The sequence below is a fragment of the Scatophagus argus genome, chromosome 6 (genome assembly GCF_020382885.2).
Source record: "Scatophagus argus isolate fScaArg1 chromosome 6, fScaArg1.pri, whole genome shotgun sequence".
Lineage (NCBI taxonomy): Eukaryota > Metazoa > Chordata > Actinopteri > Scatophagidae > Scatophagus > Scatophagus argus.
Window position 1 is genome coordinate 3,822,501 of NC_058498.1, and position 16,671 is coordinate 3,839,171.

The following is a 16,671-nucleotide window of genomic DNA, read 5'->3' on the forward strand; positions in this document are numbered from 1 at the left end:
TGCTTTATTGTGGGTGTGTGTGTGTTGGTGAGTGTGAGACCCTGGCAGGCCACAAGGGGCTTTGTGGTGAACAAGGCGCATCTTCTCTGTCTAATTAATTTACTATTATATAGCACCTGTTTCAGGCTAGATAGAGCTGAGGGCACACACACACACACACACACACACACACACAAGCTGCTGAAATGGAGAGGTAGTGGGGGAGGTAGGGTGGAGAGGCAGGGATGGACAGAGGTGGAAGAGGAAAAAATAAAAGACACAGAAAGAGGTGAGGAAAGGAAGGAGGGTGAATGAAAAGGGAGGAGGGGGGGAGGAGGAGGGATAGAGGGAGACAGTAATAAATGGGTTTTGAACTGATTATATTAAGCCGATCCTTTGATCATGTTTAAGGCCTTAAAATGGAAATATGTTTTCTCTGATGGAGGGAGGAGGGTGCGAGGGAGGAGAGGGGAGGGGTGTCGTTTGTGTGTGTGTGTGTGTGTGTGTGTGTGTGTGTGAGGGGGGAGTTATTATATGTCTACACTAGAGAGAAAAAAAATCACACAACATGCGTCAGTTTTTAACGGTCATATCCTCATCTAGCATATGATTTGATTGAGCTTTGGTGTCTGCTTGACTTTCTTTATCTTATTTCCTTTTTGCCATTTCCCCTTTTGTAAAGCTGCCTTCGATGTGGACAAGTGCTGTGTGTTTTATTCCTTATGTCTGCCATCCCACTCAGTGTCTTAAGACCCACAGGTGAAGAGTCACAGCTGCACTGTGTTACTGGCACAGTGGCTCAGTGGTTTGCACTGTCACCTCACAACAAGACACTGAGGAGTCTGATTCCTGTTGTTTTCATGTCCTCCTGTTTCTGGCTGTGCTTGCATGTGTTGCTTCCATCAATTCGTCCACCATTGAAACATAAATATTATTGGTTAATTCTGTGGTCACAGCTTGGATCTGGATGCCATTCAGTACCTCTGATAATGCTCACTCTTGTTTATCTTCTCTTTTTCAGGTTTGTATTTCCTCATCATTGACTTAATTGTGTTTCTCTCTCATCTCATGCTGTCTTCACAGTTTCACAATTGCCTTAAAACTTCCAAGGCCAGCAGCTGCCTTCAACCTTTCTTCACAGTCTGTTTGACTGGCTGCATTTTTGTGCACCTGCATAGTGAGGGCTGAAACTACAAAATATCCCTATTTTTGTTGTTGATAACAATTCGGTGTTTGATATCGTTGGTCCTATTTAGGTGTGTTTTTTGTGCATTTCATGAGACTAAAGTAGTTTATTATATTTATTAGGGCTGTCATTATATCAGAGTTTCAGTACTTGATTATCATGGCAAAATCACAATAACATTATTGCAATATGCACAGAAAATTTGAAAACTTTTTGGAGTGTTTTGGAGTTGCAGTTATCGTCAGTGCGGTTTATCACCCATAACATTTAATATGAAACTTACTAAACTCTCAGATTAGACAGTTGTGAAATAGACTGAAAACCACAAAAAAACAATTGTTGTACCATGTTTTGGCAATTGCATTTGGTTGACTGTATAAATTTGCGGTGTAATGATTGTGTTTTGCATTTCATGAATCTGCGGTTTATTTTATAATAATTAAATAATTATCACTGAGCATTTTGCTTAATAAATAATAAATGAAAATAAATACATCATTCATCACGATCTCTTTCATCTCGTTGACCTTCAGAGCATCATAAGCCTTGTTCAGATGAATTCGTTTTTCCTTATGACATTGACATTTACAATGAATTTAGGAGACTTATATAAAATCGTGCAAAATAATAAAGTGTGATGGAACGACCTAAACAGTGGTAAAACATACACAGCATTTGACTCATCATGTTTAAGTTCAGTGGCCACCATTATGTGCAGACATAGAATGTATTTTGTGATGTTAAATATCATGAAAAGGATTGTTTATCTCACTGTAATGCTGCTTAAGGGGGAATTTAAATGGTTAAATAGTATTCACCCTGAGCATCCATTCCCTGGCATTATTTCTCACATCAAACCCACATGACCTGTCAGTCAGTCAGTCAAGCAATCACTCAGAGTAACACATCATCTCAGAGCTGAATGCACTTTAATTAAACACAATGCAAGTTCTTTTTCATCTGTGGGAACAAGTAAAATAAAGCATCAATGATACAAGAACAACTCGGCTCCCAATACTGCCATACACCACCACCTCATCTCTCTCCCTCTTTCTCTTTCTGAGTTCATTAGTTTCCAGACCGGTGCTCCTCCCGGATTACCATAACCTGTCAGCCGTGAAACACCACAAAACAATTTTCTGCTTGTAAAAAAAAAAGAGAGAGAGAGAGAGAGAGAGAGAGAGAGAGAGAAGCAGAGGAAAAAAGCAGCATCCCACCTCGCTCTGCTGCCTCCCACAGCCACAGAGAGGAGAGAAGGCGGGGAGGTTACGCTACCTGTATGTTTTTCTAATGAACACCACACTGAACTAATAAAAACATGTCAGATACTTGGAGCAAAGGGATGGGTGGAAATACTAGAAAGTGGAATTAATGCAGACAAATACCTGTGTTTCTAACAGGTGATAACTAGTTAAATATGAATTACATGATTTCTGGCTCTAAGCGACCTAACGGGCTGTGTAATGAAGTGTTCTGCCAACACTGAAAGAGCACAAGCCCAAAGAAAAATTCCGGTTTACTACAACGTGTGTGTTATTTGTGTAGTCTTGCTTATCATTTTTGTTGTATGTGATAGCATCATATCCACCAGAGTAACTGCTGAAGTCAAAATGGTAAGGATACATCAGCAGTGAGAAAATCTGACTCTGAGCAAACTATTTAATCCAGATTATTTAAATCGCTTTCTGAAATAAAATCAATGGTTATCACACCTGGAATGTTGGTGATAAGCCCCCATTGGGCACTTTCAGCAGTGATGATGTGTCACAGTGGAGCCAGGAAGTTAGTGTGTATGAGATTGATGTCCAAAGCTAAACAAAAATAAGACTGTGGCATCATTTGGTAATCATCACAAGCATTTTAGAAATGGCAGTTAAACCTGGTCCCAATCCTACTGTTTTCTAGCCACAAGCAGATGAAAAAGGCTATATTTTGAATAAAGGAAACATGGTATTATTTATGGTGGTATTATTAAGACCTCCAACCTGCTGCTTTAAGAATCAAAACTATTCCCCAGTAGTGTCACCAAGTTTTGAAATGTGACACTTGACAGACTCTGCAAACCTGCGCTGTCCTCTCAAGAAGAAAGAACGGCAACGTCAGCAATTTCCCCGAAACGACCTGTTTACGTTCAAGTGACAGCGCCCTCTAGTGGCTGTCGCACAGGCCGCTGCTGTTTATATGCATTTTTCTAAACTATCACACGTTTCTGTTTTTTCTCAAATCTGTCCTCGCTGCTGTCCCCATGGTGCTTTGCGCTGTTGATAGTTTAATTTCCTTTCCTGACGACCAGTTGGAGTAGATAATGCGGCTCGCTCCGGTTAAGGTGGAGTCTTACCTGAAACGACATACTGTTTCAACACTGTCAGTTTACCTTGCAGTCCGCTCCCTGTATTTGCTCTGATAAAATATCTCTCCCTGCAAATTAAAACCGCGACTCCTCAGCGTCGAGACGGCTGAATGTGTTTTCCTGTGGATGTCGACCTATTAGTTTTGGATGAGCGGCTCTTTTCTCCTGAAGCATGCGAGCTACTTACTCTCACGCAGACTAACAACATCAGCAGCACCACGTGTATTGTCCAGCTACTTAAAAAAAGGGAAAATTAACTACCTAAATTCTAAAAAAATCTTTTTAACATGTTTCTATTCAGAGCTTATTCCTAATACATCATTCAAAGGATGTTTTTATTATATCCAAATAAGCTCCAGTATACCTTTGACTCCTCCCTTTCATTTCCCCAGTGTCTTTCTCCTTTCCTGCCTATTTGTAACTACAAAAAATCATTAGATTTGTTTGGTCTGTTTTAGGGCCTTTATTTTCACTTCAGTTGGGCTTCAGGAAGGATTAAAAAGGTCAGTTGCATTGCCTAGAGTGATACATACACTGTTTACTGAGTAGGATGCCAGTATCTGTGTTTGTGTGTGTGAATGCATGTGTGTGTGTACATTTGAAATGTGCTGTAGATCCTCTGGAGGGTGTGTATGCCTGTTTTATCCTGCCTGATCCCTCTCAGGCTATAGGAGATCTGTCGTATACATAAAGACTCCGTTGTCTGTCTGTTTTCATGCAGCTCCGGTTGTCCAGCTGGACAGTTTTGACATCCAGAAACCCCATTTTCTGATGCTCAGATCCTTTTTCCCCGCACTTACACAGACGATTAAAATTCATAGTTAAAAAAAATTATTAGAAAACTATTATTTTTTTCTTTGTGTATTTACAAAGAGTGAGTCTTGTACGTTTAAGTTGTTTCCTTAAGGTCTTCACTCACTTTTTGAGGTTGATGCTCTTCTTTTTGGTAGTTAGAAGTTTGATATGTGCCTATGTTCACTTTGCATCATGACATGAACATTCTCCGGTAGGGATCCCTGTAATTTGTTTATTAAAAGACACATGCTCTTGTCCCAGTCCTCAGTCCAGAAAACCTCCCGGGGACTCACAAAACTGTCAGACCCGCATTTGGCAAAGAGCCAGTTTAGGCTTAAAATGCTTCACTTTTTTAATGCAATATAATCCTCACTTGTCCTCTTGGTTCCTTGTAAACAGACACCTGACCGAGACCTGGACACTAGTATTGGCACTGTATTGTTGTTAGTTTTTGGTCTGTGTGTTTTGTAATACACACGAGGCGGAATCATTTTTACCCAAGCTGTGATGTTGATCCATAAGACATGTAGTGCCGCTCTTCTCAGCTGCTACTGCTTGTCAGTTGGTTGCACAATGCTGCTGTCAGTGTTGGTGTTCTCTCTGTTTGGGTCAACTGCATTCCAGATCAGGTCTAATTGTCCTTCGGTCCCTTACAAATCACTTGTTTCTTTTTGAAAATTCATTCATGCCTGCTGGATAGGTTTTCACAGCTCCATGTTTGACTGGTGTCAGCCTGTATTTTCAAAATTATACAGCTGAGATTAGAACAGTTTTCGGGTGTGCACAGACATAGACATGAGTGAAAATTGTTTTAAATATATATATTTTTTAATCTTTAAAAAGACAATTACAGTAAAAAAGTGTTTTATCTTGTACTCATGGTCATGCCCACACCATGAATATGTTGGTTGGACTCGTTATAATTTCCATTGTGGATCACAGAGATGAAGGTTACCCCGTTACTATAAGTAGCAAATCCAATTTTATACATAAATACATGTGCACACACACACACACACACGCGCCTCTAACAAGCAGCTGTTTTTCATCCTAATATTTATTTTCTCACTCTCTCCTTCCTTTCATTTCCACATCAATGTGTGTGTGTGTGCGCACACGTGCATGTATGCAAGCGTGCGTGCAGGTGGTTACAGTCTGTAGGCTCCTCTACTTACCTTGGTCTGAACAATAGAGAGCTGTGAATAGGAGCAGCTCACGCGGTTTACTATAATGGTCTCACAGGGCCAGACACTCACTGTGTGTGTGTGTGTGTGTGTGTGTGTGCGTGCATTTGAGACATATAGAGACAATGCATGTGCTGTTGGCTGTATAATTACAGGCGTAATCTTAGTATGCAGATGGTTTCATTCACCAGAGCGGAGAAGCGGGGGTGCGATGTAATGACATAAAGAGTATAGGTTGCAATATATTAAGAAGAATATAGACTTCCTCTGGTTTATGCTGCTGTAATGGAACCCTGTGACACATGGCAAGGACTGAGAAAGGTGAAATTACAGTGTATCATAGGAGTGTGGAAATGATGAAGAGTAATGGCCACATACTGCAGTTCAGCAGGCACATGTAGGCACTGATGAAAAGGAAAATTTCACTGAATCGCTGTCATTCTGTACTGCCTATACTGCCGTAGTGCTGCTGAATCACAGCCATATTTGCACATCTTATTGCTGCCTTGTTGGTTAATGCACTTGCATGCTTGTTTTAGGCTTTATACACTACTTGAGAATCAAGAGGAGCATTCTGACTGTGGCTTTGTTCGTGTGCACAGACAACAGTGATTAGTTCACAAGACTCCAGGGAATGATTCCCTATTTTTCTGGTTTAAAGTGACTGTAATGTGATCGTAATTTATGTTTCTTCAGCAGGAAATGTTTTCCTCCACAGTTTTTTTTTTGTTTGTTTTTTTTTTATCAGCAGCCATATAACTCTTTTTGACATTACAGAACATTTTTCACGGTCAAATGTATGATTGAAATTTGTAGTTTGATTTCTGTTTTCAAGCACTGTTAATGCATCTATTTTTTGTGAAAACTTCGGTGAATTATTCTTTTTTCTTCTTTGCCACTTTTGCTGGTTGTAAACTGTCATGCATAATATGCTCAGTTCTAACTTGTCAGCATGGTGACCTGTAGTTAAACAATTTCAAGTGAAGTAAATCAGTAGATTCAGTATGTTGGACTGTGTTGTGAAGAGGAAACCGTGATGAAATGAACTCTGTAATGAAGGGGCAGAAAGCTTTGATTTCAGTGTACAGATATAAAGATTTTATATCCGAATGGTTTTGAAGTTACGTGCAGACTTCAAATTGCTCCAACAGTGTGCTTCTCACAATTGGGTTGTTCAAAATAAGCTAAAAACTGCACAAGATTTTGGCCAAATTTTATCAGAAAAAAACAAAAGTCACCACAGTATTTATTGTAGTGAAAAAATAAACATTTTCTGAGTCCTTAGTTGAGCTGAAACAATTGGTTGATTCATAAATTAGTCTATTTACAGAAAATGAATTAGCATTCATTTTGATGATAGATAAATCATTGCAGCTATTTTGTTCAGCCAGAGTTCCCAAAATTAATTTATTCATTCTTTTATTCCAGATTCTCAAATTTTAATATTTGCTGCCTCCCTTAGCCTAGTTTGGACTAAATACGAGTATGACTTTACTAGGTTTCAAGGAAATCTTTTGCAACCCGCCCCAACGTGGAGGAGGGCAGGCAGCAGGAACACCAGTATGCTGATAATGTTTTGTTTTGGATGGGATTCCTGGCTGAAGCTGATCTGCGTTTGGTCTGCATCTTGGTGCTAATAAAGCTCATTCACGCCTGCTTTCAGATGATTGGTGGCAAGGCCAGTGCGTGTTTGTGTGAAAAGTGAGCTGTCCTTATTTATGGGGCTCGTTTTGTTGACTCTATATTTGCTTTCTAATAATAAACTCTCCTCTCATGTGGGTTAAGATCAGTGTCTTGCCCACAGTGTTAGATGGAGATAAACCCCACACTCCAAATAGACTTTCTACTGTAGTTATCCGTCTCTCTCTCTCTCTCTCTCTCTCTCTCTATCTTCTGGTCACTGTGTATCTCTTCCCTCTGTCGCTCATTGTCTAGAAAAGATTACAGAGGGGGAGATACTTTGAGGGAGAGAAATGGAGGAGGGGGACGAGCTGGAATCCTCAAGCTAAGTATTTAGCAGCCAGTTAATGTACTGAGGGATAATACGACGTGTCCACAGGCATCGTCTTTATGTCCGATGTGTTTTTACCAGCTTCTCAGCAGCTTGGCAGTGTTTACACACTCTAATAACAAGTGGCGTCTTTCAGGGACCCTTCGGTTCATTCAGCATTCAACCGCCAGTCCAGCTTTAGCCTAATCCCCTCCCCCCCCTCGGCACACCACTCCCATACAAAACACAAGATTTCAATTTTTTCACTGTAATTGCCTGGTTTTTAATTCCACGCACCCCATCAAGCCAAGATTGGAGCTCTAGCCAGATTTCAGGGAGGGGAGGTCATCCGGGGACTGTTGGGCAGTGAAGATTTTGGGGCGGGAGAGGCGCAGATTTGGGCGGCTTGGAAGGGGAACTGGGCGAAAAGGGAAGTAGTTTGAAAGTGGCCTGCGTTGCTATGATAAAAAGTAAGAAATTAAAACGTCTTAGTCTTCTAACGGTGGCGGCAGCTGAAGCTCGCTGTTGTCCATAATCTGCTCTGTGCTGCGAGAGAGAGAGAGAGAGCCCTGCTGGGGCACGGATGGAGGGATGGATGGAGGGAAAAGTGGCAGGAGATGGAGAAAAAAACAGAGTTTGTGGGTGAGAAAAAACATAAACTTTCATCTTTGGTATAGGGCTGCTGTGTGGTCACTGGACAGCTAACACACACCGATTAAAGTACTGCATTGTTGAACTCCAGCCATGTCGTGTGGTTGGGTTAAGATGGAGAACAGCTTTCACGCTTGTTCGACTCTAATTTGCTGTTCATCTGGTTTTGAACGTAGTTTTGGTGTGGGGCTCTTCCTCTTGTCCTGGTTCCAAGTAAGGGAAACCATAATGCTACAGCACGCAGTGAAACTTGCGTAAAGTCTTGACCTCACCTCATCCAACACCTTCGCGATGGAGTGGAGGACCAGCTGCTTGCCTGGCCCTGTTGCCCTACATCGGTGCTCCACCTCACCGATGCTCCTGTGGCTGAACGGGAACAAATCACTGCTGCCAGGTTCCAAAATCTGCCTGAAACCAGAATACTGTCATAGCAGCAAATTGTTTTGAAATGAGATACCCAGCAAGCACAAATTTATGTAACGTCAGGGTGTCCGCTGCCCAGACACATTTAGCCACGTAGTGTGATTTTACTGAGATAAATTGTGACTCACCTCTGTAAACACTGCTAGTGTACAGTGTGTTTCGTTTTGTTTTTTTTTCCCCAACATGCAGCCATCTGCTCATGGTGCTGTGATGATCTGATTGTGGCTCCTCTAAACTGAATCTGCCAGTATTTAACTGATGTAACACAGCTGATATAATGTGGATTCACTCATATACTAACATATTCAAGTGGACAGGCAAAAAAGCTTTGATTTTCTTTTTAATTTTCCTTCTTGGTGCTGGGATGGTTTCCAAAGCGCTCTCTCTCTCTGTGACACCATCTCCCCTCTCGTCTCTTCCACACCTGTTAGCGCCCCACAGATGTGCGCTTGCTGCGCTGTATATTTGTTCGAACAACAACACCATCTCCATCCTCAAATCCAGGATGAGCTAAAACAATCAGGCAGCATTTAAGCTGAGTGCAGGCCAGCTGTACTGCCCATTACCTCCATTCACACTCAAACGCACTCACACACACAAACGCTCTTTTGTAGCTCACAGACACACAACGGCAGCGAATATGAATGTACTGAATATATCCACAAGAGAGTAGTCATTCTTCGTTTCCCGTCACTCATTAAGGTTCCTCATTTATCTTCCTCTGCTCATCATTAAGCTGCTTTGATCGCACCTTAACGAACGACGCAGTGGCCTCAAACAAAAGAGGGATATTGTGACAGTCGCAGTGTTTGTCTCTTGTCGTCTCGTCAGAGTCTTTGATTTATTGCTAATGAGGATGAGGGAAGTGTTGATTGTCTAGGAGGAGGACAGCTTTACCTGCCAGACACCATCACTCCTGTTTATTTTTTATTTTTTTGATGTGTAGTGAGCGAATTCTGCAGCATTGTTTTCTTACTGTTCACATAAGGAGATGAATGTGTTTCTCTGCACGTGAGAAACTGACAAGGAAAACTTGTGAGTTTTACTGTTATTCAACAGCGCTCAGCATTTGTTCATACACTTAAAATGACCTCTGTGTACATTTTCATGACGAGCAAAGTCCTGTGGTCTGGAGTAATTGCTGTCTCCTGTAATGAGCAGAGATGACATCGGTTTGGTGTTCTTCTACCATCACAGAAGAGAGAACATTGGGTTGGATGTTTAAGTAAAATCTGACTTCCACTCTGGTTTCTCTGAAACATGACAATAATCTGTTTCTACTCGTAACCAAACCTCAAGTTGTTGTGATGCCTCAATTGAAGGGAAGCTGGCGCTTACCAACAGCCTGTGGGGCACGTGATTGGAGGTGAATTTACCAACCAATCAGTTAGTTTTGTAATTCTGCTGGAAAAACAGGGTCAGTTTTCTGAGATGAGGTTGTCTTGGTGTTGCACACCTGTAGGCCTTGTTCACTCAGAGATCATTTGAGTCAAGATGCTGTGAAGCGACTTGTACTTTATTTACTTCTGGTATGAGGACTTGTTCAGTCTCTGGGTATTTGAGATGTGGATCAACTTTTCTTTGTAAGGTTAAGTTGAGCAAGACAATTCAGCTTGGCCTTCAAGAATGAATAAAAAATAGATAATAAAACACAAAACTGTGGTTTATGCTGCAAATTTTTACAATGTGTTCTGCAGCCAGATTTCCTGATGTAAATAAACACTAGGGAATGTTTGGATAAGTTGTTCAACAGTTCAAAACAAAGAGTAATGAGCCTTAGCTGAACAGCACTGAAGCTTACCAACAGCTGATAGGGCACACATCTAGAGGTGAATTTACCAACTAACCAGTTACTGTACATTTTTGTAATGCCCCTGGAGGATGGATGAGGTTAGCTCTTGCAGACCTGTAGGCCTCTACAGGCAGCAGGAAGTCTAAATGAACTGCCGGTGTATTTAAAGGAAAAAAAAATGTACATGTGTTTCTGTGGTGTGGAGATGTGGTCAGCATGATGGTGTACTTCATCAATTACCCCTCAGGTCTTAACCTATGGTTCTGAAGTGACCTACAGGCCTGAGAGGTTAATAAACTATCTCAGCCCTGTGTAACTGACAAGTACACACACACACACACACACACACACACACACACACACACACACACAGACACACACACACACACACAGAAATAGGCAGACTGATGGGTTTTTTCTTTCTCCCACCCCTCCTCTTTTTTTTTCCGCTTTTCTCTTTTTGTCCTTGGATTCCAGCGTCTCTCTATCTGTGCTCCTACCCATTACATGCTGGGGGAGGTAGAAATGTGTGTGTGTGTGTGTGTGTTGTGTATCATTACTCATGCGAAGCCTTGGTGAAACTATCAGTGTTATCTGCTAACTTTACCACCTGTGTTAAATTGAAGGCAGTGATGTGGAAGACGTGGCTACCCTCCTTTTTGCCTTTCTCTCTCATTCTGTCTCCCCCTCTCTCCCTTTCCATTCTTTTTTCTCTACCCTCTTTTTTGTCTATTTCTCTCATCCTATTTACCCCCCCGACTCGGTATCATCCTCCCATTAAAGAGGGTGTGTGTGAAGCAGACAGAGGTTCAGCGGTTTTCGATGCCTGTGAATGAGATCCGCGGCGAGGCTGGCCAAGGTTGTTAACTGGGTCTTCACCATAGACTTTATAGTCCAGCGGTCATTTTTACAGGTTGCAAGGCCGGTCATCGTCTGCTCACAAAGTTGTGAATTCATGTACACATTTTGTCATATAACTTGACAGCAGAGCACAGTGAGTGACATGATATCATTACATGTCAGTGTGATCAGATGTTAGTCACAAATGCTGCCCCTTTTTCTTGTGGATTTATAGACATTTGAAACAGATTTATTTCAGCAGTTTTGAAGTTTTGCCTCAATATTTTCACTCCACTTGCATAGTGAGTGAGTCATTCTGTTTGGTCTCATAAGGGCTGTGCTGACATGGTTGCAACACTTTGCATAAACACATGTTTATCAGCATGCATATAAACACAGAATCACACACATTCTGTAGCTGAGTGTGTTGTTCCCATGCAACAGTGCAGAGCAGAAAGGTGTGTGTGTGTGCGTGTGTGTGTGGGGTGCCTGCTGTGATAGAGCATGTACCATGACTCTATAGAAATTTATCTCCCTCAGTAGATTTCACCCCTCACTTCATTTCCTTAATGACTAAAACAGCACTTCTCTCCATCTCTTTGTGCGCAAGTCAGAGCTGTGATGCGCACACACACACAGAGGGGCATGCATGCTTGTGTTTCTTAGAAAGGCAAATATGGAAGTGCTTTTCATTTTTTATACATAATTCTTTGCATAAAAACCCAACCTGACTGAAATTACCAGCTATTTGAAAAACAACAGTACCATCTAAATCACAAGAGCATTTTTTGGTGTGGAATAATAAAAATAAATTAACATGGATAAATGAAGATATGATGAGGGCTCAGGGTAGCAGCCTTTTTCAGTAAAGGGATGATATCTTCTTCTTGCTTTATGTCCAGCAGCAGGAGTGTGTAGGCTTTGGGGAGTTGCTGCCACCCACTGTCACATCCCTCCCTTCGCATCGCTGTTTCTTAGTTTGTCTGCAGATTCAGGAGAAGTCTGAATCAGAAGTCTGACCCAAATCTACAAAATCACACAGGGACACACAATTTGAAAATGGGAGGAGCTAAGGCAAATAGCTACCTTCCACTTCTTTGGAAATAAATTGAACAAATAGGTGAATCTTCAGTGGAAATACATGAGAAAGTTTGCCTTTAGTCTTAAAATAGCTTTTGCCATGGAGCTCCTCGATCAGGTTTCCTACGATTACAGCCGTCTGCATGTGTGTGGGGGTGTCTTCATGGCTCTGCCCTCTATGTAGTATGTGCATGTGGCTTTTTGGGTAGCTGGGGGTAGGTAGGTAGTATTTGGAGTGCATATACAGATATATACCCCCAGTCACCCCACAGAGAGGGAGAGAAGGGGAGAGATAGGGATGAAAACTATTGAAGTGGTTCTGTAAAATAGACTTTGTTCAGGTAGTCACTTTGTTTTCATGCTGATAATATTCATTTAGGGAGGGAGATCTCTCTTCCTTTTCTTCTCTGCTCCTCTTCCTCATCTTGCTCTGCCTGGTTTAGCTCCTGGCCGCGGGATTAGCTGCCAGAGAAAATGCAGGGTAAAATTAGCCTTCGGCTGTCCTCGAGGGCCGCGACCATTGATTTTCTGCCACAGATGGAGAGAAAACGCCACTGTTTAATGTTCTTAATACCACCACAGAGGAAGATTTTTTTTTTATTGCTTTGGTTTTTGTTTAGCTGCTTCTCTTTCAGATTCTTGTGGCCTTGTATGGAGCTAAATCTAAATTATTCCTTTTATTTTCATAGAAATTCAAAAACATTTCAGTAATTATTTTTTAACATCCTATTTGATGTCTAATTAAAATGTCAGTTGAAACATAATTACAATCAACTTCTATGGGGTGCCATATTAGACATAAGCAGTTACACTCTCCTAATGCTAAACAGAAATTGTGGGTCGTTGGACTAGGTGTAGCAACAAGGGTTCATCTGCTGTGTGTTTGTGGGTCACGTGAGTTTCCATTTACACTTGGGAGAACAGATAAAGACTGAATTTTCATGTTGGCATGAACGCCTAAAGTCTGGCTAGTTTTTCTAGAGCTGACAGCTGTCCGGCACCGCACTAGCATTAAAGGTTTGTCACATTTGTGAAGTTCGTGCTTACCCTTTGATCTGAGCAAATAAGTCATTTTAGATCATTTTATCTTTGCAAGGTTCTTTTACAGCTTCTTTGGCTCTTGAGTAAGTATAGTTTTTATAGCAGTACCATAGCTGAAGGTAAAAGATGGTATCATTATCGACCATATGCAGCTGTACTCTGATTCTCCCCCAACACGCACACATACACACACCACCACAGCTCATTTTCTACCATATTGAGATTATCCCTCCACCCATATTCCTTATGACTGACCCATGGGAGTTCGGTGATGTGGATAATTGCTTTGAGACAAACCACCTGATTGTCTCTTGAATAGTTTTGGGGCTTCTGTGGTTTATGTGAAAACCAGTGCAGATGTCTGCTGTTTGTCTTCAGTTTCTTGCCAGCAGCTTAATTATTTCATTGTTAGACTAGTGAAGGCATGCATGGTGTACTCCTTGAGATGTGTGGTTCACATGTTGCAGAAAGGGAGGACTCCGCTGAAACTATCCACCCCTGATTACTGTGTCTTGAAGGTATTCAGCTCCTTAGGTCATTTATGAGGACTGTTTGGTGACTCTGCTGTCTGAGTTGGCCCCCAGTGTGAATCTGTTCTTCGGTGACCAGTGTGATCACTACCTTAGAAAGTCAGTTTAGAGATCTGTATCTCACAGTTTGATAAGGTGTCCAAAGCAAGGAGTATGGACAACCACTAGTCATCAAAATGTAGAGTACATTTTAACCCATTTTTGGTTTCAAAAAAACTCCTAATGAGTTTATGATCTCAGTTGCTATATTGCATGATGTTAATTTTCTAGATTATGGTCCCATTTAGAGGTAATTAGACGGTAAAGCAGGGTGTGTTTTGGGGCGGGGCAACCTTGTGATTGACCAGTCACATCCATGGCGTAGCAGTATGCCTCTCTCCTGTTTGCATTATAAAAAATATGGTCACTTCTGACTCCAAAGTGGAGACAGCCATAATGCTAAACTCAGCCAATAGCTCCACTTTTTATAATACTATATATGGTCTCCACCCACTACTGTGATACAAATGCAAATGTAGTTGAACACATGGTGCCATGGTCAGGTGCTATTACACCACAGCAGAAAAAGAGGGCACATTGAGATGATGTATAAAATAACCAGCCCAGTCAAATCTCCATCCATGGAAAACCATGTGAGGAACGTGATGGAAATGTGGTATTTATCTTTGTTTAATGCAATTTTGAAGAATCCTATAGTCTCCTCATCAGGCCACACATATCTGATATTTTTGGTTGCTGCTATTTAGTGCAGAAAAATAATCAGTAGTGGCCTACACCCCATCTTGCGTCTGATGCCACACAGTAAAGAGATCATAGGAACACTCAGTTGTTTGTTTTTATTTTTTTTTACTTACCCGACTGACTGTGGGTAGCTACAGACTGTGTAACTCAGTCAGTGAGTCTCTTCATACATACTTAACTCTCCTCTCTGCATGGAGAACAAATAACAACTTTTTTTTTTTAGTTTTTTGAATACCATGATGTGCTTCTATGAAATTATGCGTTTTCTCATTAATATCAGCCTCGCATGGACACACTGTGAGTAAACAAGACCATTATTACAGAAAGCAGTTAAAATATTGCCAATGATTTGAAGCATGAGCACAAATGAAACCAATGGAATTAAAGTTGAATGGTCTTTACAGATATTTCATATGTAAACAAATTGCATTTGTGCTTGTATTCATGATGGTGAAAAGATGTTTGGGACAAACATATGCCTGCTTCTAGATTATGTGTGAATCCGCGCCTGACACCATTAGAAGGACAAATAATTGTAGTTTGTGGTTTGTCCTTGGCATAATAAATATATTTCTTTGTTCACTCTTCATTACATTTTCTTCTCTGAAGCCCAACATTAATTGGCTTGTACCATAACAGAGTAAGAGTGAGATTTGTTGGTCTGATCTATGAAGCAAATGCAATCGTGATTGATTGAAGTCTTGGTTTTGTCGATGTCCATCTTTATCTTCAGCCTGACGGAATCTTAATGCAGGAACGAAGTCATAAAAAAGCGAAAGTTCTTGCGGACAAACTTCCCACATGGTATTAATACATGCGTTAGTATTGTGTCACATGTATATGCAGTATGTTAAACTCTATCAGAGTTCTTTCTCTCAGTCTTCCACTTTGGATAATCTCTGCTCTTTCTCTCTTCCTTCAGCCCTTACCATTACCCGCTCCTCCTCTCCCTCCAGTCATGTCATCTTGTCCGTACCCCACCTATCTGTTCGGCTACATCTCCAAGATGCTGTAATTTCCTTGGCCCGGCTTGATGTTTATTGTGAGGCTGAAATTGAAAATGGCCTGTAATGGAGCGAGCCTCGCAGCCCTGGGACCAATTCACAATCTAAATGACTTGCTCCTTTTCAATGGCATCGACTGGAGGGCTCTTTGTGCTGCCTCGTACCTAATCAACCTCCGGTGTGACCCCCAGCTCTCGGGGGCCGCTGTCGGATTAATGATAAAATCATTGGTTCAAACAATTATTCGACCTGAAACGGCTGGCCATTTTATTCTGAAAATTAAAGAACGTGAAATTAATTTTTTTTTGCACCATGTTGTAGCAGCGCCACTTATTGCTGAACTCTGCCCCCTAAACTCTTGATTTCATATGAAGGAGTGCTTTTACTTTATCTAGTTTCTCTCTTTTAGCTTTTTTCCATATCCCCTTTCTGTGTGCGTTGTTGCAAATAGCTTCCCAGGTGTCAGAGTAGCAAGGCTTCAGCTTGTTTTTCTGTCTGCCTGCCTGTCGGTCTGACTTTCTTTTTTATCTGTCTGCTAACCCGTCTGTCCACCTGCATGTCTGTCTGCATCTTTAGCTATCAGTTTGCTCAATAAGTAATTATATTTGTTATTTGCTGAAGAAAATACCAGATAGAACTGATGAAAAATATGAATATGACAAAATTAAAGATGTAATTTGCAGGAATTTCCTAAAACTTTTAATTTGACAACCATCAGTTTTATGCCATTAAATGAATGCACATGAAGATGGGGAAATTTTGTATGTGTTCATTATATGGTTAATGAGGACAAATATAACTACAGTGATGTATAAAACGATTTTAGGCTTGCACTTACAAAATAATAGAATTTTATGAATCCGAGACATTGGAAGAGTCCTTTGATGATGTAGCATCCTTGAAATTCAGCTGTTTGAGGATCCTTCCTTCAGTTTGAAACGCAGCCAGGAAATATTTTTCACCATAACTGAGAATATACCATCAAGGCAGTTTGTCTGTCCATTCTCTCATGCAGCTTTGTTCAAATTCTCCATAATCTTTCCTCTTCATTGTGGAAAGACTTTCAGTTAATAAAAGAAAGAAAA

The 16,671-nt window shown here is 41.1% G+C and overlaps 1 protein-coding gene across 4 annotated transcripts in view; it reads left to right on the plus strand.

Moving 5' to 3' along the window:
* The window catches only part of sox2 (SRY-box transcription factor 2), a 152,821-nt gene that overhangs the window by 30,813 nt on the left and 105,337 nt on the right, over positions 1 to 16,671 (plus strand). The window contains exon 4 of one of the 4 annotated variants that reach the window (XR_006843519.1): positions 1,063 to 1,598. The exons of the other annotated variants lie outside the window; for them this stretch is intronic. The gene's annotated coding sequence lies outside the window, so the exon portion shown is untranslated. Of the gene's footprint in view, positions 1 to 1,062; positions 1,599 to 16,671 lie in introns of those variants that run through there. 4 annotated transcript variants of the gene reach the window in all.